Consider the following 24,992-nt stretch of genomic DNA (forward strand, 5'->3'; position numbering starts at 1 on the left):
GGTTGCCAGGCTTCTGACAAAACTGGTCCTTGACAGTGGGGTGCTGAAGTGCTTACCCAGCTTTTTTCCTCCTCCATCCCTTTCCAGGCTGCTTGTATTATCTTTGTCTTCTAGAATCCCAATTAACCAAATTAACCACCTTGTTGCTTATGCACTCTCTTCAAATTATTAACAAAGATTATTAAAAGAAAGTAATTATAATACTGATTTTCAGAGTTTGTCAGTGAACACTTTCCACATTTCAGAAAACTGTAAAGGATAATCAAGGAAGAGTACAAACCTAAGTTTATCAGATAAATTCACAAGGCAGTGTTTAATGATCTGGCCATCAGAAACAATTGTTATTCTTCCATATTCTGATTTAAAATATTTTCTCAGTCCTCTGTATTCACAGTTCCTTAGTGGAGATCCCCTTCCTTCAATAGCAAAGCTGTAAGTGTGGCAGAAATAACGCTTGTAAATCCTGTGCAACTAGTCTGTACAAGAGAAAGACTGTGGCTACATGTTATGATTCCACTTGCACCCACTTTTATTTATAAGGCTCCACCTTGCTTCTTGCCACCCTTCCGTGGCTTTTACTGGAGGAGCACACCCCTTTAGCTCTGGCCACACGTGAAGTAGATTTGTGAAATGATGTGGCTAAAAGAACCCACATATCACACAGTTTTAAATACAATCTTTATTATCTTTTCTTATTAAAAAGTGTGGCTTCATGTACCTTTGAAAATTGGTGCAGCTGAGGAACAGTACCCCTCTACAAAGAGGAGCAGGAACCTCTTGACTACACCTGCCACTGCTGGATCTGTAACAGGGAGCCATGGGTTACACTGAAGAGTATGCATTGTGTTTGCACATCTAAAATACAACTTAGCTCATGATCAAGCCTGGCTGAAAAATACACCTACTGCCTCCTTAAACGGTGCTTAACAAAAAACCCCAGTACTTCACATGAGTTTTAATCATGAGAAGCTAATGTGTTAGTGTTACAATTCAAAACTGAAAATCTTCACGTCTCTGTAAATCTTTTTCCTTTAATGGGATTCTGGGCAGAAACAACCTGCAGCCAGCCAGCTCAAGAACAGATCCTAAATTAACACGCACTGCGCTGTGGAAAAAGTGCTGTAGATGGTGTAAAATCTGGAGATTCTCTCTCACAGCAGGCATCTAAACTTCGTATATTTTACAATGAACAAATAAAATCCCAGCTTCTTTCTTCCACCCTCAAATAGAACTGGGAAGGTAGGCAATTGACAGGGTTTTTTCAGAAGTTCAAAAGGGAAACACACACACACATGCTCAGAAGTTTAAATTCCCACTGAATGTTACTAATTATCCCAGAAAATTATCTGCTACATACAAAACAATGATTTTCTACAGAATAAAGTTACTAGAAAAAAAACCATTCTTCACTTAATTTCTTAATAGTAACAGAAATTTAAGGAGAAAACTTTAAAATATGGTACCAAGATATCTATCCTGGAGTTAACACCACTTTGAAATGATTCATCCAATTACAAATGTGCATATTTATGAAACAGACCATTAGCAATTTTAAATGTTTTGTATCAGATACAGATGTTAGTTGTAAATAATTTGTCTAAAATGGTTTGCCACGTTTTCCTCAGAGCATAATAACAAAGAATACTCATAAATCTAACCAAAGAGAAAAAATTAAACACTTTATTCCTACACTGAAAAATATACATGAAAATTCACTGAGAAATGAGACAGATCAAAGAGTTAAACATTGTTTTTCCTCTACACCAGTAACAAGAGGGAAGACTGTCTAGATAGAGAAAGTAAACTAATTTTTGAAAACTGTCCTGGAGAAGATTCATGACCAAATTCAACAGACAACTTCATTATTACACATTCAAAGCAAGATAATGCCAAGTAAATTATTCTTCCATTCCATACAAAATTTCTGCTCAGTGTTGGTATGAACTCATGTTTAAGTTTAGAAAATGAGACTTTACAATTATTATTACTGTGCCAAAAACAAACACTCAGCTATCCACTACAATTAAACTTGCAGAAAAACATGAACTTACATGTTAGGTGAGCACCTCAACTGCCAGACTTTTAGTATGCATGTGTGTGTTGCGAGGTGGGAAAGGTAGCTAAAAAGCGGTTTTTGAAATTCACACAAATGAATCTTTTGAAAATTCTATCCTACACCAGAAAAATCTACCCAATGAAGATGTATTAGCTTTTATATCCAAATGAACACTTACACTTTTTACATATCTCACTACTGCATTCTAAAAATCTTCAGAAATCCAGGAAGTCAACAGATGGCCAAGAGGGTCTGTAAGAAGTTATGCAAGTTATTTCTGCACCCAATGCCTTTACAGTCTATTTAGAAGAAATTTTAAGGATATAGCTATGAGTCTTAAATCAGTTTTGCTTGATTTATAATCCACTTTACCTTTTAAGGGACAACCAACTATTTTATATCAACAACTTATTCCTTTAAGATACCATTATCTAGCACATCCAGACATCAAGAAACATCCTACCACTTCTCAGTTATGCACACATTAAAAAGGGGTGGAAGGGGCAGAGGGAAAGCAGCATGCCATGCCAGACAGCTCAACAAAATGAACTCAAGGGATTTTTTTTTTTTTTTTGGGGGGGTGGGGGGGTGGGAGGGGGTGGCTTTGGCTGTTTTTTTTTTGTTGTTTTGTTGTTGTTGTTGTTGTTGTTTTTTTCTTTTTTTTTTTTTTTAACAGGAGACAAAGATTTCTTCCTAACTCATGGACAGGGTACTCACCTAGAATGTGAGAGAAACAGACTAAGTACTTCCTCTGAATCAGTCCGCAGGTGAAGAATTACCACACGTAAGATAGCAAGACAAATATATACATAGACCATGCAGGTAACTACATGACTACAGATACTAGGCACTTCACACCCTAACAGTTATTTATATTTGTAAGCACTTTTACCAAACTCCTTGGTCAAGCTGCAACTTTTCATAATGTTAGCCTTTGATCATTACTTTAACCACTCACTTCCACATCCATATTAAATTCCCTCTCTTCTGCTAGCATTAGCATCTGTGATCACACAGTGAACACAGCCTAAAACTGGTCCAGCCTAAAACTAACCCAAATATTGTTTCATTCAGCTAAATCAACTAAATTTGTTTCACCATATGGCTGCTCAAAAGCCATGCTGGCACAGGGGAAGGGGAAGCAGTGAATCACCAGGTTAGACATCTTTTGGCAACAATGCCATTTCATGCTGACCTACACCATGTGTTAAATTACAACCAGAGAACAGAATTAGGAAAAATAAGATTCAAATTTGTGCTCAAAGAAACGAGCGTTGTAGCTACTACTTGAGAAGTCTGCTTCATATTTAAATGAAACATCTGTACTCTCCCATGCATTGCTGCATCTCATGTGGCATCCCATGACAAATTAAATTTCTGGACAGAATGAGGTTTGTTTATATACACTGATCCAGATGGATCTATGGATCAACTTTGGGATATGCAAACAAATCCAGAACTCAGCCTTAGAGTCAATGGGAAACTCAAGCAAAACCTAAAGCACAGGAGTATGTATACCTGTTGTGTTGCTAAGTAGTTATCAACCTATCTATCAAATAACATGTTAATTAGCATGAACTGTGACTGTTTTAAGATGATCCTCAGTACAGATACTTATACAAGGGTATTCACCTAAATGAATAATATGAAACTAAGAAAATTTAATGAAAGAATGACTTATAACAACAGCAGCTATTTATAACTCTTAGAATTGTACAACTGTACCAAATGGACATATATAAAAAAAGATTAGGACAGTTGCTAACAACAACACCCAAGAAGAAGTGTCAGGTGTTTCAGAAAGCTAATATTTAAACTGAAACTTAATTATCCATCTCATGCAGAAATGCAAACATGTAAATAAAACGCTTTAAAAATATTTAGTGATGGGCATAATTTTTTTTCAGAGTTGATTGCACAATCCTTGATTTGTGCAGCTGTGGAAGTGCTTCTGATACTTAGATCTCCCAGCGCGGGTGACTCATGCACAGCTAAATTATTCTGTAAAGCTTTTGTGAAGAGTGGACTGTTTGACTGCCTGAAGAATGGAGTAGGCAGTGCACTTCACTGGAAAGCGTCTTCAAAAAGAAAGAAGTGAGACTTCACATTCACGTTCCCATCAAATGAGAGAGTAGGAACATTTTAAGCTCCAACATGGAAGCACAGTCCAAGTCAAAAATTACCAAACAAGCAGCTCCTCCTCCCTGCCTCCCCCCGTCCCTTTCCCCTAGAAGTCCTGCACATCATCCTAGAAACCAGAAAGTGATAACAAAGGAAAAAAGAATGAGGTAGTAGAAAAACAGAACAAAACAAAACAATGGAAATGCTAGGGGATGCTAACTTCAGTGTATTCAAAAAAGATGTGGCAAAATACACTTCTGTATTAGCATGCTTACTGTGATGTTCATAAGATTAACAAGATTTAACAAAAGTAAAGACTTACTTTTCTAAAATTCTGGTGTCTGCCGGTGGATCCTTCAGTTTTTCCCCCAATACAACTACCTGTTACAGAAAGAACAAGTTTATACATTAAATAAAAACTCAATACTATAGTTACAGAATTCCAAACCCCTGCATTGCACTACTCCTTAATTTCATTAAACGAAACACTAGAGTTACTCTTTTGTCAGAGCTTTAAATATAACAATCCAGGCTCAACTGGAATTACAGCGATTGCAAAACCTGAGATACAGGACAAGTCTTTCATATTACATTGGCAAGAAGTGCCTTAACAGGAAAGAGAAAAAACAAAACAAAATAAAAAAGTTTTGCAATTGGTGCAGAGAGGAAACGTCTTAAGTGTTGTCTTGGCTAAAGAATGGACAAAACCAAGGCAGAAAGACTTTACTTTTCTTGTCCCTGGAAATTCTTTGCAAAACACTTTGTAACCACTTTGAGGATATATGTTAGGCAGCCTTTTGCCACCCTGCCATAAGCAAGGATCAAAAGGAAATGGAACATCAGCCAACATTTAGTCAATAACTGGACTTGCTCAGGCAGGAAAGATGGTGCGTTATTTTAACAAAAGGGATAGTACTGCATGAACTAAGCATAAACAGCAATGCAGCAATAGAAAAAAGCACATAAAGTTAACTCTAAATTTAATGTAATTTTACTGTAATCATTCTGCGTATATATTCTTATATATATGGAAATAAAAAAGGAAGAACACCTTTACCTAAGTATTCAAATATTAGAGCACTGAACACAACTGAATTTCCGAATGTTCAGTAAACACTGTTCAAAGGAAAAGCATAGCTTGAAGTAGCACAGTAACATTTAACCAACTGGTTTTTAGCATTCTGTGTTTCTAAATCATTATCAATTTATGTAGATACCAAATTTGCTCAAATTCTTTCTTCATTCTCCTGAGCAGCAGCAGCATGCACTCCTCCTCTGTGGCTTGATACTGAGCAGAAACTTGCAGAGCTTGTGCTGACTAAGCGAGTCCAGAAAACCTACTGAATTCACCTTCTGAGGGTCACCAGAGAAGCAGCAAAAGCAGACCAACAAACTCCTTGTTCTCATAGATCAGTATGATCTTCAAAATGTTGGGCCCAGTCAATTTAATTGTAAATTAAGTTGATTAATTATGATGACAATATTACTCTTCAAGCATTGGGAATTTTTTAAATGAAGGCTTTCTGGACCTTGCAGACTACTTCAACACTCACAGCAAAAACTCTTGTCAATTATTTCCCATTCCCCCAGCTCTTTCAAAAATATTTTAAGACCACAATATTGACTGAAAGACATAAAACATACTATAACTGAGGAATTTCCAAGCCAAGGTTTTTTACGCTTTGCTGCTACCATATTTGAGGTAAGAATTTTCAAGATTAGGTTACGGGGGAAAAAAAAAAGGTCACAAATTCAGCTCCTTTTGTATTTTTGGAAATTCAGATTCTGTCCTGATACTTCCATATAAACTTTAAAAAGTTTCAAATGAGTCTTTGAAGTTATTTACGTGAGAACTATTAGTCCCTTTTACCATCTACAATACCCAACACAAAAATCATATCAACTACTTGGGACCATAATCACTACATTTACATGACTGTAAACTCTTTTCCTCAAGGTTTTTCTTTTTCTCTTTTACCACTTCTCAACCTTTTCTTTCACAGAATGATAAGACCACACTATTTCTATCTACCAAAACACATGCCGCGGTATGCTTACTTCTTGCTCCTCAAAGCCTTCTCTGCACTCTCAAGTTCTCAACACCTCCCAAATTAGTACCACCATATTTTATCTGCAAACATTTAGAACCTTCCCTTCCAGGTCATTACTGAAGATACTAAAATTAGCACTGCTTAGAAGACTTCCATCTCAACTAGTAAGTAGGACCTAGTTAAAAATCAAGTTGCACTAGATGTATTTTGCAATTAATATTTTAAATCAAAGCAAATGTGGTAATCCACCCCTTACAGGCTCTTTTCCCACTTTATTAACAGAACCTGACTTAGATCATCCAGCACTTAAGTCCTGAAAAGTAACATTAAGAAAGTATTTATAAAGGCATATAGCTATTCCAATTTTCAATTAATATACCAGTTACCAAAAAGTAAAACTATAACCAGGTTTTATTTTCAATGGCAATTGTCTTCTGCTCAGAACATTGTGAATACGGTTTCAATAACCTAGGATATTGCTAGTAGCCTATTTAACACTGGTATCGAGGAAGGGGATTCCAAAAGCTATCAATATTCACAGGAAATCCTGACACTAATATAAATTATATGTTGATGCCACATGCTAACAGCCTAATGAAAACAGCTGTGTTGTACTTAAGCATACATCAAGGCTTGAAACAGTTTAGTTATGCCTAACACATTAACAAATATGCAAATAGAGCGAGAATTAAATATACACTTCAACGTAACAGTGCAATATTTGTAAGACAAGATTCCTTAAAATAACCAGGACTCTTCATAACTTGCTGGCTTACAATTCTCATGTTTTGACTCTCAACATTTTTCTTCATTTTAAATTGAGGCTTGTACCTGCCTCAATGAGGCCTCCTCCCAAAGCTGCTATATGAAGCAGCTACGTAACTAAATTTTGATTTTTCTTAATGCATTGGGTTTTTTGCTAGCTAAACTGCTACATGCACATGTGGCAGTAATAATCACTCTTTTAGAAAGGATTATACAAATTGAATGGAGAGATACTTAAGCCTAGGAGAATAAAATATGCTAACTTTTATAATATGTTTATGCTAGTTACAACATGAGGGAATAGACTGAACAAAAACAATTTAAATAACACTGCAAATAACAGTTTGAAAAAAATCACTGGCTTTATTAAAAAAAATGTTCTCCAAAATGATGCTGATACTTGTGCTGCTACAACCTTAGATTTTTTTTTTTTAATTATTATATTAAAGGGCTGTTGTTTTAAGTGTTCCTATCAATAGAAATCTTACTTGAATCTTGGAAATTTTCTGAAAAAAATGCTGAAAGCTAAGGCCTAGATTCTGCAAAGATCTAAGAAACAAGAAATATAACTGAGTTTAGTCCTAATCATTGGCTTAGACATGCGGGATATTACACTAGCAGTAAGTGTGCAAAATTCTTGGCAATCTCTGAACTCAAAATTACATGAGGCAGATGGGGAGAAAACTCTTACAACTCTTACTTCAAGATAAAATGAGTTAACATTGGCAACTAAATATTATTTAAATTTTAAAAACCCTAACAACTGCCATCTACAACCTCAAACTGAGGAATTCAGTCGGGGGTGGGGGGGTGGGGAATATGTCTTGATTCATGACAGCTCAATGCACAGAAAGATTGTAAGAACTGTAAACACCTGTGAAGACCATCTCTTTTTCATTTTTTGTCTTGCTCCTACTTAACGACCACAATAGAACACTGGACTTCGTTTTTTTCAATGCAGATGAGTAGCTCAAACAAAACACGTGGGGTGGGAAGTATACAAATTTTAGAATTCTACATAAAAATCAGAAGATTCTTAATAATTTAAGAATATAAGCAGGGAAGAAAAACAGACTAAACAATCAAAATTTCAGAAGGCAATTATAATTTAGCCATTTGATTTACTGTGACTTGTAGAATTTATCTGTTTCCTTGACAGTTTGTATTAACAAAAGTTGCAAAGAACATTCGTGGCACTTTGAGCATTGTAAATATTAGCACCAAAACTTATGTATCTATTCTACAAATCCACTTATATCACAGATGTTCATTGCCCACATCTACTGACCTATAACCAAAGTGAACAATTTTGGCTATGTCTCCATTAGCAAGTAATCTGGAGCAGTAGAAATGGATCACTAGATCAAAGCAGCTGGTGCTGACACTCCTATGCTAGCTGTTCAAGAGGATTTATTTTGGATTAGATTTCACCTGGTCTCCAGAAGGCAAGCATCACCATCACACAGGCCATTCAAAGTTTTCCAGGAATTTAATAATTGATTCAGGCCTGCATGTCCCCATTAGGGACAGAACACTACTTTGCACCTGCAGCGGAACTTAAAAACTAGTTTTCTGGGAAAGGAATGTAGTTTGAACACACTGAGCAAGTATGTGGTAAGGGAAGATAACAGAGATTTTCTCCAAAACAGTATTAATGATCCAAATAAAAATGGTAATGCATACACTGGAATTGTATCCTACCTTTCCAAACCAGACTAACCAAAGCAGGTGTCATCTCACAAAACAGAATACTTGAGGGCACTGAAAGACTCTAGAAAAATTCTGTAAGCTTTTATTCTTAACTCCTCACACAAGTCAAAAAAAAAAACCCCACACAAAAAAGAGAGATCATAGTACATGGATCTACTGACTACCACAAAAATAATTTATTTCCCCTATTCCAGAATTCAGCAGAAGACATAAAACTGGATATCCCTATCACTATTTCTTTTTGCTTCGTTTCTTCACTCTATCTTTTATGTCCTTTTTTCTTCCTTTAAATATTTTACTTCTTTTCTTGTTTCCCCCTTATTTCTTTCAGATTTTTCTCTTGTTTATTTATTATTTCCTCCTATTACCTGTGCTATTAAATACAGCAAGAGAAAACTGAAGATTCTGACATCTCTGAACTTTCAGACAGAGCCGTCAGTGTTGGTTTTTTATTTGGAAATTCAGATGGTGTAGACTGAGACAGGCATGTAAGCACTACCACTGTGACTTAACTTGCCCTAACTCAAACAAAATGTAAAAGGGCTAAATATGAACATGTGTTTGCTTCAATCATTCAAATTGATCTCTAAATCCAGTGCTAAGCAACTACGTGAACTGAGAAAAAAGCAGATTAATGACACAGGAATATTAGTCTACTATAAGACTGAAATTAGCCTGGTTCTAAACATCATCTCAGAGAACAGCCACAGGAACACCATGACAGAAATGCTAATGGAAACTAATCAAGCGACTAACGTTATGCAAGAACTTCATTACAGAAACACTAGATAAAAATATATTTGGTGTATACACAGCTTTTTACCTTAGGAGTAAAGCCAGGAATATATTGCTTAATCTTTGCCTTTTTTTTTTTTTTTTTCTTTCTGAGCTATGTCATTTGTTTATATAATAATTTAATCTTCTAGATTTTAGGTTAAATGCCAGAGTTTCTCTTAGTGTTGTAAGTTATAAACAGAATTTTCTCACACACAATGAACTCATTAGGTGCTTAGAGTAATCAAAATATTCAGAGACTCACCTAGTTTCACTGACATTCAACATACAGCATCCAAGTAATTTTCCAGAAGAGTTTTGCAAATGAAAGAATGGGCTTCACTCTGCATTTGCTAAAATTTAGACAAAAAGAAAATCAGATCTCTTTAAAGCAATTCCTAAAGAAAAAGTGTCTTTTACGAAAAACAAAAAACAAACCACATAACAACACTATACAAACTTTCACATGTACACAAATTGAAAATTTTCAAGTATAATGACAATCCTTTTAATTTCAGAAGCTTCCTTCTGTGTGGACCTGGGCTTCAAAGCAAAACCCAAAGTTTGTAAGTAAACCTGGTTTTAATAACAAAAAATCAGTTCACAGCAATTTTCATCAACATTAAATACAACTTATTCCATTGATTTTTTTTAAACCCTAATAAGCAATTACAAAACTTTAATATGAATTCAATGCTACAGTTTTAATCCATAAAAATCAAAAAAGCAATAAATCATTCCATTTATTCCTGTACTGAACACAAATTCTGTCTTCCTGTAACTCATGAATACCAGATGCTCTTGGGTCACTTCAACACAAAAAACCCAAAATATTTGAAAAGAAAGTTCAGTGCAGTCCTGTAATAAGCAAAAGGGAGGGGCAGATATGTTAAGATCATCATCCACACTATACATTCTAGTTTCAGCAAAAGAAAGTGGAACTAGAAGTCTCCAGCCTGTCTTGTAAGTCTGTCTTCATTTGTTTCATAATTGGAATCTTTAGACAAACAAGGTGGTGATTTCTCCCACATAGCACCTCTCCCTCCTCTCTGCCTGGCACAGGGCATACCTTTGCTTTGGTCAGCAACTCTACTACTTTATTTCATCAATTTAAGTCAACTCCTCTGATCCAAATGTAAAACCTGGGATAATCTCTTAGCTTGCTCAGAAACAATCTCTTTTTTCCCTTAAATCTCAGTCAGGAACCAACAGACCATTTTCAGATCATCAGCTCTCTATACCCTATTAAACAAATTTTGATTTAATGAGTTGCAGTTTTTCTTCACTGTGATAGGCAGAGTAGCCCCAATAATTATGACCAAGATAATTAACTTCCTTACGATACTGTATTTCCCATTCCTTGTGGATGGGCTCTGATTGTGCTGCTGCTACTCCTTGTTCATTGCACTTCTACAGCAGGTGTATAAGAACAAATCCAAATAACAGAGTGGTTTGACTTCACTGTCCTCATGTGTAAATCTGTTTTTGCATTAACTGGTGACATGGGCACATTTCCAGAGAAGCACAGAGGTACTACTGCAAGCACTCACACATGCACACAAGTCAGTGCGAAAGAGTGCAACAACTTTCAGATCTCTATTCTCTTCTATTTCTACAAATCAGTGTCAAAAGTATTTTCTCTCTATTTAGTTATTTGCTTTTCACGCTTCTATAAAAAACATTAAGAAAAAAGGTATAAAAAGAGGTTTTTATATAAGTAAATACAAAAGTTCTGTAACTGAAGAAAGGTTTTAAACTGTCGATTTTCAGCACAAGTTAAAAAAAAGCTCTGAGGAAGGAACACAAGTAAAAGGACTAATGAAAATGTAAAGGTGAAGGAAAACAGCCCATGGAGAGACAAGCAGTAAATAAAGCTGAAGTATGCCCTGGAAAACACAAATTCTTAATAAAACAAAGCAGGTCCTGATGATCTAAAAAGGTTACTTGAAAAGCAACACCAAACATGCACAGCATGTGTAAGTTTTCAGGATGCTCGTCGTTTCAGGATGCCTTCGTAACTTTTAACCACACACAGTATGCATTGTTCAACACAACCTATTTTATTATGATCTGTTCTGAACACATGAGCAGCAATAAAGAAAAAAAAAATCAAAGAATATAGAAAACTTGAATCAAAAACGTACAACAGTTATGGAAATATACTACTGGAGCAGCATTTGAAGGACAGAATCAACAGTAGATGGGGATGGGGTTAAAGAAAAGCACAAGGAGTGCAGAAGAAAGTCTCCTTACTCAGCACCTGACATTACAATGGAGTGGAGGAGATTAGGGCTGTTTACTTCTCACATTCCAGCTAGAACATGCTCAGTAGCTCTGTCTGGTTATGACTAAAAGGATTTGGAATATATCTACCTCATCTGATTTGGACAGGTGAAATTGATTTAGGCAAATCATTGAACTGGTACAAACCGTATTTTCAGAAATCTATCATGCTGCCTAATGTAAGAGTTTGGGATGGCACAAAAAAAATATCCTGATACTGCAGCGTAACAGTTTAATTTTTCTCCTAAAACCTTGAGTGCTTGCTCTAACATATGCAGGTGCTTTATCTTTCCATTGGTAAGATTTTTCATTGCATTTTGAATGAAGAAAACAGTACGTTCCCCCCCTTCATCTCATTCTCAGACACAGGCTGACTTCCGGTAAAGTTTTAGCTGAAGCAGATATATAACAAAGAATTACTGCTCAATTATTTAAGTCTTGCTAAATTATAAGCAACTAAAACCAGAGTCATAGAATTGAAAGTGTCAAGTATCATTAGCTACAAGCACTGCTACCTGTAACTCCATTCACAATGAAACTTCATGCATGACCAGACATCTCCAATGCATGATAAGCCATTAGGAATATAGGAAGGCTTTCTGCCAGCAAGACAATATAATCCAGTTTCAGTAAGATTGCCACAATGTCTGATCTACCTAAATAGATCAGTTTCTTGGGGTTTTTTTGACCCAGTTGAAAAAACAATGGAACATCTGAAAAAGTTTAACAATAATATCTACTTACAAAGAAAAATCATATAAACACATACATGAAGGCTACAGGGGGCCACGGCAGTGATCCTCATGATGCATCAAACCAAAACCCCTTTGTCACTCATAAGACAAACCTTAAACAAACTACCCTGTTTGCCGTGTGTTTCTCTTTGCGTGACCATGGATGTAAAAAGCAATCAGTAACCTTACTGCAAGATAAGACAAATCCTGCAAAGATGAAAATCTGCGCCTCCTGGCCAATCTTCAGCTGAATAGGACAATCTTCAGCTGAACAGTATCCAATCAAGGAAGTGTGGAGATGCAACCTTTTCACAAATAAGATGACATGTGAACAGAGACATTGCTATTTAAACCTATTAAGATGCATTCTTTTGCTTTCTATATATTCTTACATTAATGGGGCATTAAGTTCATCTCCACTTCAACAAGAGCATCTGCAAAAAAAAAAAACTACCCAAAAAAGCTGTGAGCACGGCAATAGATATGCTCATTCACTGCAATGCATCCCTGGGAGAGATATTAATTCAGTCTCCAGAAACCACGGTGCCACATTAGCACACTTCATTGTTGGGGACAGTGTCATCATGAGGGTTTGGGTTTTTTTTTTCCTCCTAGTTTCCAAGGCAGCTCAGGTACAGTTAGTTCAATTGTTTCATTCCATGCCTGGTGTACAGGATGAAAGCTTATTAAAAGCTTATTTGACATTTATTCTTGCCCCCACGCAACATTAATTTCAATCTCAAATTGAAGTGGAATGTCTACCTTGCCTGAGGTTGAAAAAGAGATGCTTCTGTCTAAAGCATTACTGTTCTAGTAGCAATATAATCTACATACTTACTTAAATTACCTAGAAATGCATTGTGCCTTGTAGAGTGGGTGGATAGCATTAGTAGTCCAAATGTGATGTCATCTGAGCAAAAGTCTTCTTTGGCACAGACTTCTGAAAAACAGCAACAACAAAAAACCCCACAGTTTTATAAATATGAATCAATTCAAAACAACTTTTAGAGGTGAGCCCTTGATTGCTGCTCTCTGTTTTCTTTCCTGCCATTTCAGTCACTTTATTTCCATCCCTAAACTGTCCACAATTTCACTTTCCAATTCCTCTATTCAACATAGTGAAGTAAATACACATGAAGGAGAACTTCAAAATTGCATACGACCTTTTACTTAGCTCTAGCACTGCCTGAAATCCAAATCCGCGAGACAAATGCAACAGCCTAATGGAAACATTAAAATTACGGTACTAACACTGCCTACAAAACATTAATATTACAATTATTATATTACAATTGCTTTGGGGTATATTATGACCTTGCAGAACATCAATAGTACACCAGGCAAATTTCTGGAAAGAAAATACATCAATACAATCTTAACTGTGTGTGTCTATTATGGTTCAAACAGGACATGTGATCTACCTCGTAACACAGTTTAAAACTCTCACAGAACATGGCACACAACATCATAAGAAAGACTCAAACATCTTCCCCTCACTAATGAAAAACTAATTTCAGTAAGCTGTATTGAGTAGAAGCTACTATACAATAGATATTTCTATACACAAACACTCTACTTATTCCACAAAGGAGTAGCTCCCTGTCTACTACAGATCACAAATTCTGTATTCCTACATACAGTGCTGTGTTTTAAATATGGATGCACCAATTTGGTAATATAATCTTACTGCTGACAATGCTGCTGGGAAAACTACTGCCAGTTATCACTATTTATACTTTCTATTCAGCACTCCCATGTGGCAAAGTATATCCTTTAAGGTATACATAAATCTATTTCCTTCCATCATATGCAAGGATAGGCAGATTGCCTTTGACACAAGATAACAAAAAAAAGGAACTGCAAAACCCCTGTTCTTTACCATTTTGTCCCCCAGTACATACAACATAGAAAGAAGAAGCTGTCAAGCTGGGGAAGAAGAATGCCAATGTTTGAAGAAGGTCTACTGGACAAGTGTCATGAGATAAGAAAGGCAGACCATTATCATCTACTTATCTACTTTTCTGTACAGTAAAATGAAATATTCTAATGTTAGAAATCAATGTTTTGAATCAAATACCAGTATATAGATAAGAAATGGCAAATTATAATCTACAGGGCAGGAAGTGCCTAGGTGCCATTTTAAAAAACAATACATACAAGTTTATAAGATATTATTTTTCATTTCTTATGCCAGCAATACAAAGATTAACATAACTAAATATAAATCAACCATAAATTTAATTGTCCATATAAAGGTAGTATCAGTTTAATTAAAATTTTGAAAAGCAATTTCAGTTATTTTAATGAAAAAAAGTTTGTGATCCTTTTGACGTGGATAAAGTGGTAGTGCCTCAATTACCTTTGATGTTAGAGGCTTCTACAGCCCCACCTCACTTGTGCTGAAACTCATAAAAAGTCCTCCAGCTTATACAAAAACTGGGTGTAATAGGAGGTAGTTGACAGAGCAACATGAATGCCTGAGATGACTGAATTTTCAGGCACAGTCGCCTGTTGTTTTGCCACTCACTTTAAAAGCAAGTTAAACTGACAGCTAAATATCTTAAGGGGTTAAAAAAAAAAATCTTAGTATTAGAATTTGTGTCCTGACTTTCCTGCCAAACCAATCAAACCAGCACATTCGCAAATCCTTTTCCTGTCTCATCTATTTTTCTTCATAAAAGCCAAACCCATCAACATAATTTATAAGTTTCTACATATCTTTTTCCTGCCCCATTTCCCAACACCTTCTAGTTACTCTTGATTCAGACTACTCTTCTGATTCTATGATGCTTTCCAGATCCTGCAAAATAACACATTCTCCCTCTTTTCCTTCAAATCCCTATACTATTTGGACTTGTTTTATGTTGTCTTTTGCTTCTATATTCTCATCTTCCTCCTTGCTGATCTACCTTATTCTGTCCTTAGAAACGACAACTTGTTTAGTTCACTCACTATGACTCACTTATTCATTTGAATCCTTGTCCCCCTTTCTGAGGTCATTCTCCTCATTTTCTATGTCAGTGATATTCATATCACAAGCTCTTCAAGGCTGGAACTGTATCTTATTATCTATGAAACATCATGCAAAGCTTTAGTGCAGCACAAAATGTTTAACCACTGCTTCTGAGCTGGAAAAAAAAAAAACAATTTGAAAAAAACCTGAAGTACAGTATTTTAACAACAAAAACATTTTCAGCAAACATATTTTAAGCAAAATTGCTGAGATGTTAGAGAGTTATCATTGGAACTACCATACTAGTTCCAAACTCTAGTTTCATCCTCAACCACGCAACTGCTAGTAGTAGCTTGATTACATATAATGAATGTTGCTGCTGTGGATGGCAAGAAAAACTTTATTAAATCACATTACTACATTAAACTTGACAGTGAGGAAAGTGCGTGTGTGTGTGGAGGGGAAGAATCTGCATTCCTATTCTGACAGTTCTTGGAAGCTGTGATTCATGCTGCTACTTGCTTTTCTACTCACAGTCAGAGGAAAATCCTGTTTCCTTTAGAATATTTGTTGTTACTATGAAAACTACTTTAAATTAAGCACAAGTCAAAGTCACCTACCTATTTTGCAGTCCATTATGATATTTTAAAACTGAAGTATTTTAATACTTGAAATTATGAATTAAAATTTGTGAATACTATAAAATTTGTGAAGATTATAGTGGTTACTGAAGGCTTGAAAAGTATATTTGACATTATTGAGCAGGGAATTCTCTAGAAATGAAAGTAGCAAGCTAATAAAGTTTTCTTCATTTTCACCATTACTAAGTCCATGAGAAGTTTCTCTAAATCTATCAGCAGGACACACTACAATTCTCCACTGAGACTTGATGAAATCTTACAAGTTGAACATAATGAGGTAAATTTCAGTCTGCTGTTTATAATAATTAATAGGTAATGCAAATATAGGCAAGACAGGAAAGAACCAGAGAAATGTCATTCTAGACAGAAGTCCAGCTCCTTCTGCTTTTCAACTAATAACTCCATGTTACAAAACAGAGGAGTGGGCTTACAGGAAATCCCATTTGGGAGGTACTATCTTTTGTTCTTATGCTGAGAGAAAAATCTTATTCTTTGGCTATTAATGAACATATTTCATACAATAACTGGTAAAACAGAAATCTTTAGATGGTACCCTTTCAGTTTTATCTCTCCCCTATTAAAAGCACTTACTTGCTATGGCCTTTAAATGAAGAAGTCCTCTTTCTTAAGCTCAAGTTACCCTTTCTTTTCCTCTTTACTACTGAAAGCGAGGTCTACGTTCTAGTCTTTTCAAAGAAATACACCAAAGCCATTTTTTTTCCCCAAAAAACAATGGGAAAATATGAATTTAATCACAGCTTAAAGCTACTATTTCAATTTCAGAAGGATTTTTTTTACATACTAAACCAAACTAAGAGTCAGGCAACCTTGCAGCCAGTGAAACATAGTATCATCTAATTCTGATCAGGACAATAATTCCCTGGTTAACGGTCAAAATATCTTTTACCAGCTTATCATTAAGCGAGTTCTTCAGCAGACAATAAAGCACAGTTCTGATAGCTCTACTCTCCTCTCCCCCACCATGAGAAGCCAGTTTCCCCTCCCGTCGTCCTTCTGACACACCACGATATTCTCAGTCCCCATCACCTTCCAAAACAGCCCAATGTTCTGCCTGTCTCCTCAAGCCCCGTTGGCACATACAACCACCTCCTGTTCTCCTATCCAACACAGAGCCAGAGAGTGCTGAAAAAAACAGGTCAATGCCAAACTTGCATTGCATTATCTCTCTCTCAAGAGAGGGTAATGACACACGTTTCTCTCTACCCAGTTTGCCTATTTTCCCAAAACCTGTAGGAACATTACGGTCTTTGAGATTTCTATCCCTCCTACAAACATGGTTGCACTTGGTCAATGATTTCAGAAGCTACTGGCGAATCTGTAAGGAAAGAATGAGAGAAAACAAGGAAAAAGCATAAATCATGTTTCCTTAGGAAATCAGGCTTAAAAAGAAGGCAACTCCCTACAGCTTTTAATGGAGAAAATTTCTTGGTTGTTTACTGAGCCAAGGGAAATAAGCAGATTTTGGCAAAACATTTCCCGATTTCTCTGGCTTTTCACAATTTCACACTTCGGTTTCAAATATACGTTTAGGGGACTAAGGACTGGGAAAGTTACTCCATGTAACAAGACAGTTTTTCCCCTAATATATCTTGAAGTTTTTGATGATTGACAAAAACTCAGATAATCCAAACCTTTGGCACTTCTCTGACAAGATCCATCTGAAAAATTACGAGCCTTCTACCTTGCCACATCAGCAGGAGTTTACCCTCTCCGAATTCATAACCACCTTCTCGCCAGCGGCCACCAAACTGATTAAATATTATTCTGTCAGGGTATTATGTCAGTAATAGCCACAACTAAAAAGGCAAAACCAGTCTCTGACATTACATTAAACATGCAATGAAATAGCCACCAAACACATCAAATGCTCTTAAATGCCAGAAACTAACATGTACTATGTCATTAAAAACTTTAGTCAAATGTAAAAATGGTGACTTATGTTTTATTTGCAACAGCAGCAGCATTCTCAGAATTGGAAATATGAAATTAGCTATAGTAATATAATTTATTTTGAAGTATCCTTTTTTATTAGGCAGCTTAGTGTCTCATACTTTCATTCTCTAAGATCATAATTTAATATGTAAAAATATATATTTCCTCAAGATTTCTAATGCACATTTTAGGAAATTCACACATTATCTTTCCTCCCTCCTACAACAGCCACTTGTTACAGGCCTGGCTCCTCTATGTTCACAAATGCTTGCCCCAATGGTATTTAAAAGAAAGTGCTGAAACTTTCTGGATATCTACCAGTTCAGCAGATAATGAGATGCTTATGGGATCTGAGATCATCCTTCTGCAAGGAATTGAGATATACTCACAAACTTGTGGAGCTGCAAGCTAAAAACTCTTGCAGATGACATTATTAGCAATACTATACCCTACTACAAAGCACTTAAAATTTAGACATCATGCTGGATGATCAGCCAATTCCCAGGTACTCCTTCTCTAAGTGTCCCACAGCAACCCCACCACCATGTGATGAGTAAGTTAAGTTTTGCCGCCTGCTCTGGCTGTAATAGGCAATACTACCCTAAACTATAGTCTTCACTAAATGAGATTATTAGCAGGGCACAAACAGGGGATTTCATACAACAGGATCCACAATTCTAAAGTAGCAAAACCAGGGAGAGTTGCATCACTCAGCAAGACTTTTGAAAAAGTTAGTAGAGATGTGAACCATAAAGATAAGCAGTGAACACAATATTATGCCTTCATCTTCACCTGTTTCTGAAGGCCTAGGACACAGGTAAGGTTAGTACTCACAGTCCTGGTCCCTGTCCTTGACATACATAGCTAAGCTTTTCCCACCAAAACAGGAGTAATATATTCTTTTAACATGCCAGCAGGAGGAAAAAGATGTGCTCTTATTTAGTTCAGCAGCATGGGGTTACAGGACAATAACCCGGAACAGAGAAGTCTGAAAGCCAATCTCTACTCTGTCAGAAGGGATTCAAACCATAATCTCTCAGCAGGCTTCATGTTGCACTGGGAAGATGGATCAACTCATAACTTTTAATTTCAGTGGCAATCTTCAGAACATGGAAGAAAAAATAAAAAGTAAAGCTTTGCAGGACAGAGCAGAACAAGCAGTGTGCATGCCTCTCTAGGGAGAAGGGCACCCAAATGAGAGACAAGTCCTGGTTTCCAGTTCCTAATGGCACTTAAAATTTTAAATCGAAGAAAATATAAAATAGTTTTTGGAACACAGGCCAGAACACAGGTACTTGCCTCCTTTTTCTCCAAGAAAATAAGTGGCCTAGTATTTCTCTTTGGCCCAATTAGACTTTAATCATCTTGTACACAAGAAAAAGTGAATTTTTAGGGTTTGGGTTTTTGTTGGTTTGTTGTTTGGTTTTTTTTAAGGAGACATCAACAAAACCTCTTCCTCCTCCCCTCTTTGCGTTTCTGAACAAAAGGGAGAGTCACCACAGGGTTTTGGTCTGAGTCCAATCCCATAGGTGTGCCTGAGGTGTGGTTTGAACATGTCTTTGGACAAGTGAATGCCTAATTTACAGATTGCCTAATTTATGAATAGTAAACAGATTTAGATGCCAAGATGCTCAGTTGTGACAAGATTATGGAAGATCTGAGTGAGAACAAAATTTCAAGGTGTTTGGAAAACTTTACTAGTGAAAACGTAGAGACCTGTAAAATTTAGCCAACACACAGCTACAATTTTATTTGGGGCTAGATACCCAAAATCCATCTAAATCACAGTTTTGACTCCTCTATATTATTTTATGGATCTGGCCATATACCAAAATAACATACGTCAAAAACCTTCTCAGAGATACCTGCAAATATCCTTTTTAATGGAACTCTAAAAGGACCTCTACAGAAGAACAAGGCCACATATATTTATTTTTAAAATCCACTTTGAATGGATCTGTCTTACTCCATTCCTGTTTTCTTCTGTTTTAACACAAGCATAATATTCTAGCGCCATTTATCTTGTGGTACCAGGCTGTCATTATGGGTAAAGTAATATTAGCTTCAAAACTGAAGCTTTCTCATGTACTCTGAGATTATTAAACACATAGTTATAAGGACAAAGCATTTAAGTAGCCACTTTTATGCCTAATTTGGCTACATTTTTATCATGAAGATGAGGAATGCCCATAGTATCTACTAAGCTTCATAAGATTCAGTCTCTAAATATTTCTTTATCAGTCTTGAATCTCATAGGGTATATTTAATTTTTAAGGATCTATATTTAATAAAATATTAATACTACTAATGATGATTTTATAATATACTCAGCAATGCTCCTCAGAACATCAATGCAGAATAAGAAAACTAACTCAGTGATTTTAATGACAAAATGTAACAGCTGGAAAGAGTCCAAAGTACGCAACGCTAAATTGCTGAAAGAATCTGAGACCCAATGAAGCCTTGCTGCTTCTACATAATAGTAAATATATGCAGAGCACCAAACAGCAGAGCACCAAAACTTTTTACATATATGATTACATATTCTAAAAGTGGCTATAATTAAGAATTTATATTATACACAAAAAGTATGGTAAGATAATATTAAGGCTATAAAATTAAACACTCAGGCATGAGGTATGCCAAAATTAAAGCGGCCTTTGCATTACAAAGGAATTTTGTGGCAGCAGTAGGGGTTGAGAATTCAATCCTTCAAGGCAGCACACAGCTGCATTAACCATGAGTCTCCTTCCTCTTCTGTGATTTTGCATTTCACATCTTTAACTCCTGCAACAAATGAACAGTGGAATGTCTGACAAACAGTTTCAAATTATTACAGACCACAATTAACTAAATTAACAAAATAACCAACTGCAATAGTAAGTTGTTTTCCCCAGGTGGACCACCCACAGAAGAGAACGAGATACCTTCCCAATGCATATAGCCAAATTTGGTTGTGGCACAGTGACATTGAAATGAAAGATTCCAGTGTCTCAGACTCTGCTATGTGACTGAAGGTGCGCTTCCTACACCTCTTCCTATTCTGAAAGACCACTAAATTCAAAATAATAATACCAATAGTACTAACAATAATTCAGTATTAGTAGAAGATGAGAGAGAGACAGTTTAATGGTTTGGCCACCGTCTGTCTGTAGTCTCACAGATTTTTTTTTTTGCCCCTCCAGAGATAAAGCTACCTTAAAACACAGCTACTGCTCTCCCAGCAGCCTGGAGACTCTCTCCTGTTCTTGTGCCACTCCTTCAGTGGTGCCAGTACAGCTTTCTACAGGATAACCCAGCTCAATTAATGTAGAAAGGTTAAAAATACATTACAAAATAAATAAATAGAAGGTAAGAATGGCAAGGAACAACTACTACTGTCTTTGCTATGCAACTATCTACTAATACCATCTATCCTCAGAAACATTTCTAGATCTGCTTTATCATCTGGCCTTTACAATTTCTAGCGTTCATACGAAAACAAGTACTTTAAAAAGGCTGAAACACTAAAATGCACTTTTCTTTACTTCAAACATCTACCAAAGTCCTTTCCTGAAGAAAAACTAACTCATTGCAATGTGATGAAAAGCATCTTAGCTGTAATCCCACTTCTTCCTAATTATATTGTGTATGTTTTATTAAAAACTGTATTAGGGTACTAATTTTCTATTCTAAGAGAACTATTCATATTCTTCAATCTACAAAATTAGGCTGCAGCTTTAGACAGCAAATTATACATCTCTCCTGAAGGGGTGCATAGCTAAAAAAGGAGCTGTTTTCAAATGATGAAATTACCTAGAGGAGAAAACTGCATTTTTGATTCACAACTATTTTCAACACAAGCCTATTATTTTTAACACCAAAATTTCACAACTTTTCAAGTTGATAAAAACATTTCATATAAAGAACATGTGGGGAGCGTGGAGGTCAATATCTCTACTACTAATTTATATCTTCAACTTTTTGCACAAACTTAGAATAGGGCCAAAAAAAATAGCAAAAGCCCAAAGCTCTCGAAAGCATAAATTCCCTTGGCAAGACCAGTCCATCCATGAAGATTCATGACTTTGGTGAGATTCTATACTAACAAGATAATTAACCAACACTACAATTAAATTTTAATTAATTACCACTCAGTTTTTAAATTGCTGAGTACAAAAAGTGTAAAATTAGCTACCACAGAGAGTTTATGGAGACCTTAGAGCATTAATAAAGAAAATACTCCCTGCTTCCCTCACATCCTTTTATTTTACCTTGATGTGTTAAACTTTGCTATGTAAGAACATGAAGCGGAAGAAATAAAAAACAAGACATGGGTGAATGACATCTTAAACTATTAAATATCAGCCCGGGAGTTATTTTTTTCCTGTTTGGACTGTTTCTTAAGAGGTAACTCTTACCTTACCAACAAAATTCTCAGACTTTAAAAACGCTAGCATTCACACTCAACCAAAAAACTCTAACCCAAACATGTAATGTTTGGTAATCTGAAAGCAGTGTCTGTACACTTTTGAGAAAGTATCTTAAATGGAAAATCAATAGTTTATTCGAAAAAAAAGTTGCAGAGTTCTTTGTCCTGTCGAGTAGAATTCCTCTATTATAACAATCAAATACTGTCTAATTTCACATAACAGGCCCAAAACCCACAGATATTCATAGACAAAATCAATTTTATCCCTGTAAGACTGAACAGTGTGAAACAACTGCAACTGCTCATATTGAACCTTGCCAGGTCTACCACAATTGAGGTGTATTTCTCAAGTACTTCTTTCACTAGAGTATTTGCTTAAACAGTCCTCTTGCCTTCTGGCACACCTGTCACCCAGAGAAATGATCTAGGTTAAATATAACCACATTAAAAAAAAAAAAAAAGGTAGTTAATTTTAACCTGGATCATTTCCCCAACCCAGTTACGGGACACGGTTCCATGAACTGTTGTGCTGGTACAACTGAGGGGGGCAGCAACGAGGTGAGAGCTGGGAGCAAGGAACAGACAGGCCTGTTTAAGTCAACACTGCCACCAAAAGCACTGCTTGTCAAACTATGTCATAAAAAAAAATACTTACTTGAAGGATTTAGAGGATCAGGATCTACGATCAGCCACTCCACCTCTACACGCTACTTCATATCCTAGCTAGAACTATATCTGACTTTCCTTGTGCCTCTTAGTAGGTCAACTTTTAACGTGTACATGAAAACAACAGCCTTATAAAAATCTCACTACGAATACATTTGATTAATTTATAAGCACTCCTCCTCATAAAAAACATTTCAAATTTATATCCAGGCCTAACACGCCAAGAATCTGAAAGCGAAGCCAACCAAAAATCCAAATCTACCTTAACAGAAACACAAAAATGAAGTACCACGGATTTGCAGTCCCTCGCTGGTCATACTTCACGCACGCACGCAGTATTTGACACACTGATTTTAAGAATGCATGTAAGCCGGGAGAGGACCGGGGGCTACTGAGAAGTCCTCACGTTTAAGAGCACAAACACGTTGTAGGCACCGCAATTAAGTTGTCAGAGGAAAAAAAAAAAAAAAAAGCCCACAAAGTGCGTACCCAACCCTGTACCCCGCAGCTCCAGTCCACCTGCCGCAGGGAGACTTCGTGCCGCAGGAGCGCCGGGCACTCTCTAACCGCCCGGAGCCCGAGGCCCCGCAAAGCTGTCCCGACGCAGGGAGGGCCCGGGGGCCCGCCACGGCCCAGCCGCCTCCGCACGGCCCAGCCGCCGGGCGGGCACCTACCGCCGCGGCCCCCGCGCAGCCGCCTGCCCGCCGTGTAAACACATACACCCCCCGCCCCCCCGCTCACCGCGCTGCGCGGAGCCGCCGCGCAAAAGCTCCCCCACGCGTGAGGCGGCGGGGGCGGGCGAGCCCCTCCGGCACCCGCGAGACGAGCCGCCCCACGGAGGGTAGCGGCGGCGGACGTGCCCCGGGGGGAGGCGCCGCCCGCGGCTCTGCCCGCCCCACCGCCGAGGGGCCGGCGGCGGCTCGGTTCGGCACGGCGGCGGGGGATGCCGGGGAGTCCCGCGCCCGCCCTGCCTGCGCGCAGCCCGGGCGGCGGGGGCGGGAGCGGCCCGGGCGGGCGCCGGGCCAGGCGGGCAGGGCTCCAAACGTGCCCGGGAGTTGTGACAGGAGCAAAGTGGGTCACCGGGCCTAGCGGGTGCCCCGCGAGCGCCCCCCGCCCCCGCCGGCGCCCGCCCCCGCCCCCGCCCTGCCCAAGGGCAGCCGCTGCCCTCCCCGCGCGCCGCCGCTGCCCTGGCGGCGGGGGACCCGCCGGCGCTGTCAAACTTTAACGGCTCCCCTCCGCGGCGTCCCCCGCCTTCCCCTCCGCCGCAGCCGGGCCCGGCGGAGCCGCCCGCCCCGCCCCGCAGCGCGCTCCTTACCCGGCCCCGCACGGCCGCTGCCCGCCCGACCTCTCCCGGCCAACGCCGCTCCCTGCGCGCAGCCCCAAGCCCGCCGCCGGCACAGAGCCTCCTCCAGCGGCAGCACCAGCAGCCGGGCCCGGGAGTCCCCCGCCACAGCGCCTGCGCCGCCGAGCCCACCGCCGGCAGCCGCGGCGCCTCGCGCCACCGCGCGTGCGCCGAGGCGCACTGCAAGCCGCAGCACCCCAGCCCCTCGCGGGGGGCCACCGCCGCGCATGCGCAGCGCGGCGGCCGGGGAGGTGATCCCCGCTCTCCACCCGCCTTTCTACGCGTGCGCGCCCGCCCGCCTGGGAGCCGGCTGGGCACCGGGGGAGGGAGGGCTGCGCAGGCGCAGTGGGCGCCGCGCCTCCCTGACCTCGGCTCACCTCGCCTCACCTCACCCCGCTCTGTTCGGCTCCGCTCCGCTCGAGGAGGAAATGGCGGCGGCCGCGCTGCCGAGCGCCTTCGGCATCGGCCGCGGGGGGCCGCGCTCCCGCGGGGCCGGGGTCGTGTCCGGGCGCCTCGGGACTGGGGAAGCCCG

The 24,992-nt window shown here is 38.6% G+C and overlaps 1 protein-coding gene across 10 annotated transcripts in view; it reads right to left on the bottom strand.

Annotated features, from left to right (window-relative positions):
• Window positions 1-24,620, bottom strand: part of CLOCK (clock circadian regulator) — a 65,916-nt gene extending 41,296 nt beyond the window's left edge. For 3 of the 10 annotated variants that reach the window (XR_012042814.1, XM_072863255.1, XM_072863246.1), the window contains exons 1-4: window positions 24,434-24,620; window positions 13,333-13,434; window positions 9,743-9,830; window positions 4,500-4,558 (exon numbers count right to left, since the gene is read on the bottom strand). The gene's annotated coding sequence lies outside the window, so the exon portion shown is untranslated. Of the gene's footprint in view, window positions 1-2,234; window positions 2,309-4,499; window positions 4,559-9,742; window positions 9,831-13,332; window positions 13,435-15,456; window positions 15,626-23,380; window positions 23,397-23,859; window positions 23,996-24,433 lie in introns of those variants that run through there. The other 7 variants (XM_072863253.1, XM_072863251.1, XM_072863248.1 and 4 more) reach the window with 7 other exon arrangements.
• Window positions 24,621-24,992: the final 372 nt, after the last annotated feature.

Source organism: Ciconia boyciana, chromosome 5 (assembly GCF_034638445.1).
Source record: "Ciconia boyciana chromosome 5, ASM3463844v1, whole genome shotgun sequence".
Lineage (NCBI taxonomy): Eukaryota > Metazoa > Chordata > Aves > Ciconiiformes > Ciconiidae > Ciconia > Ciconia boyciana.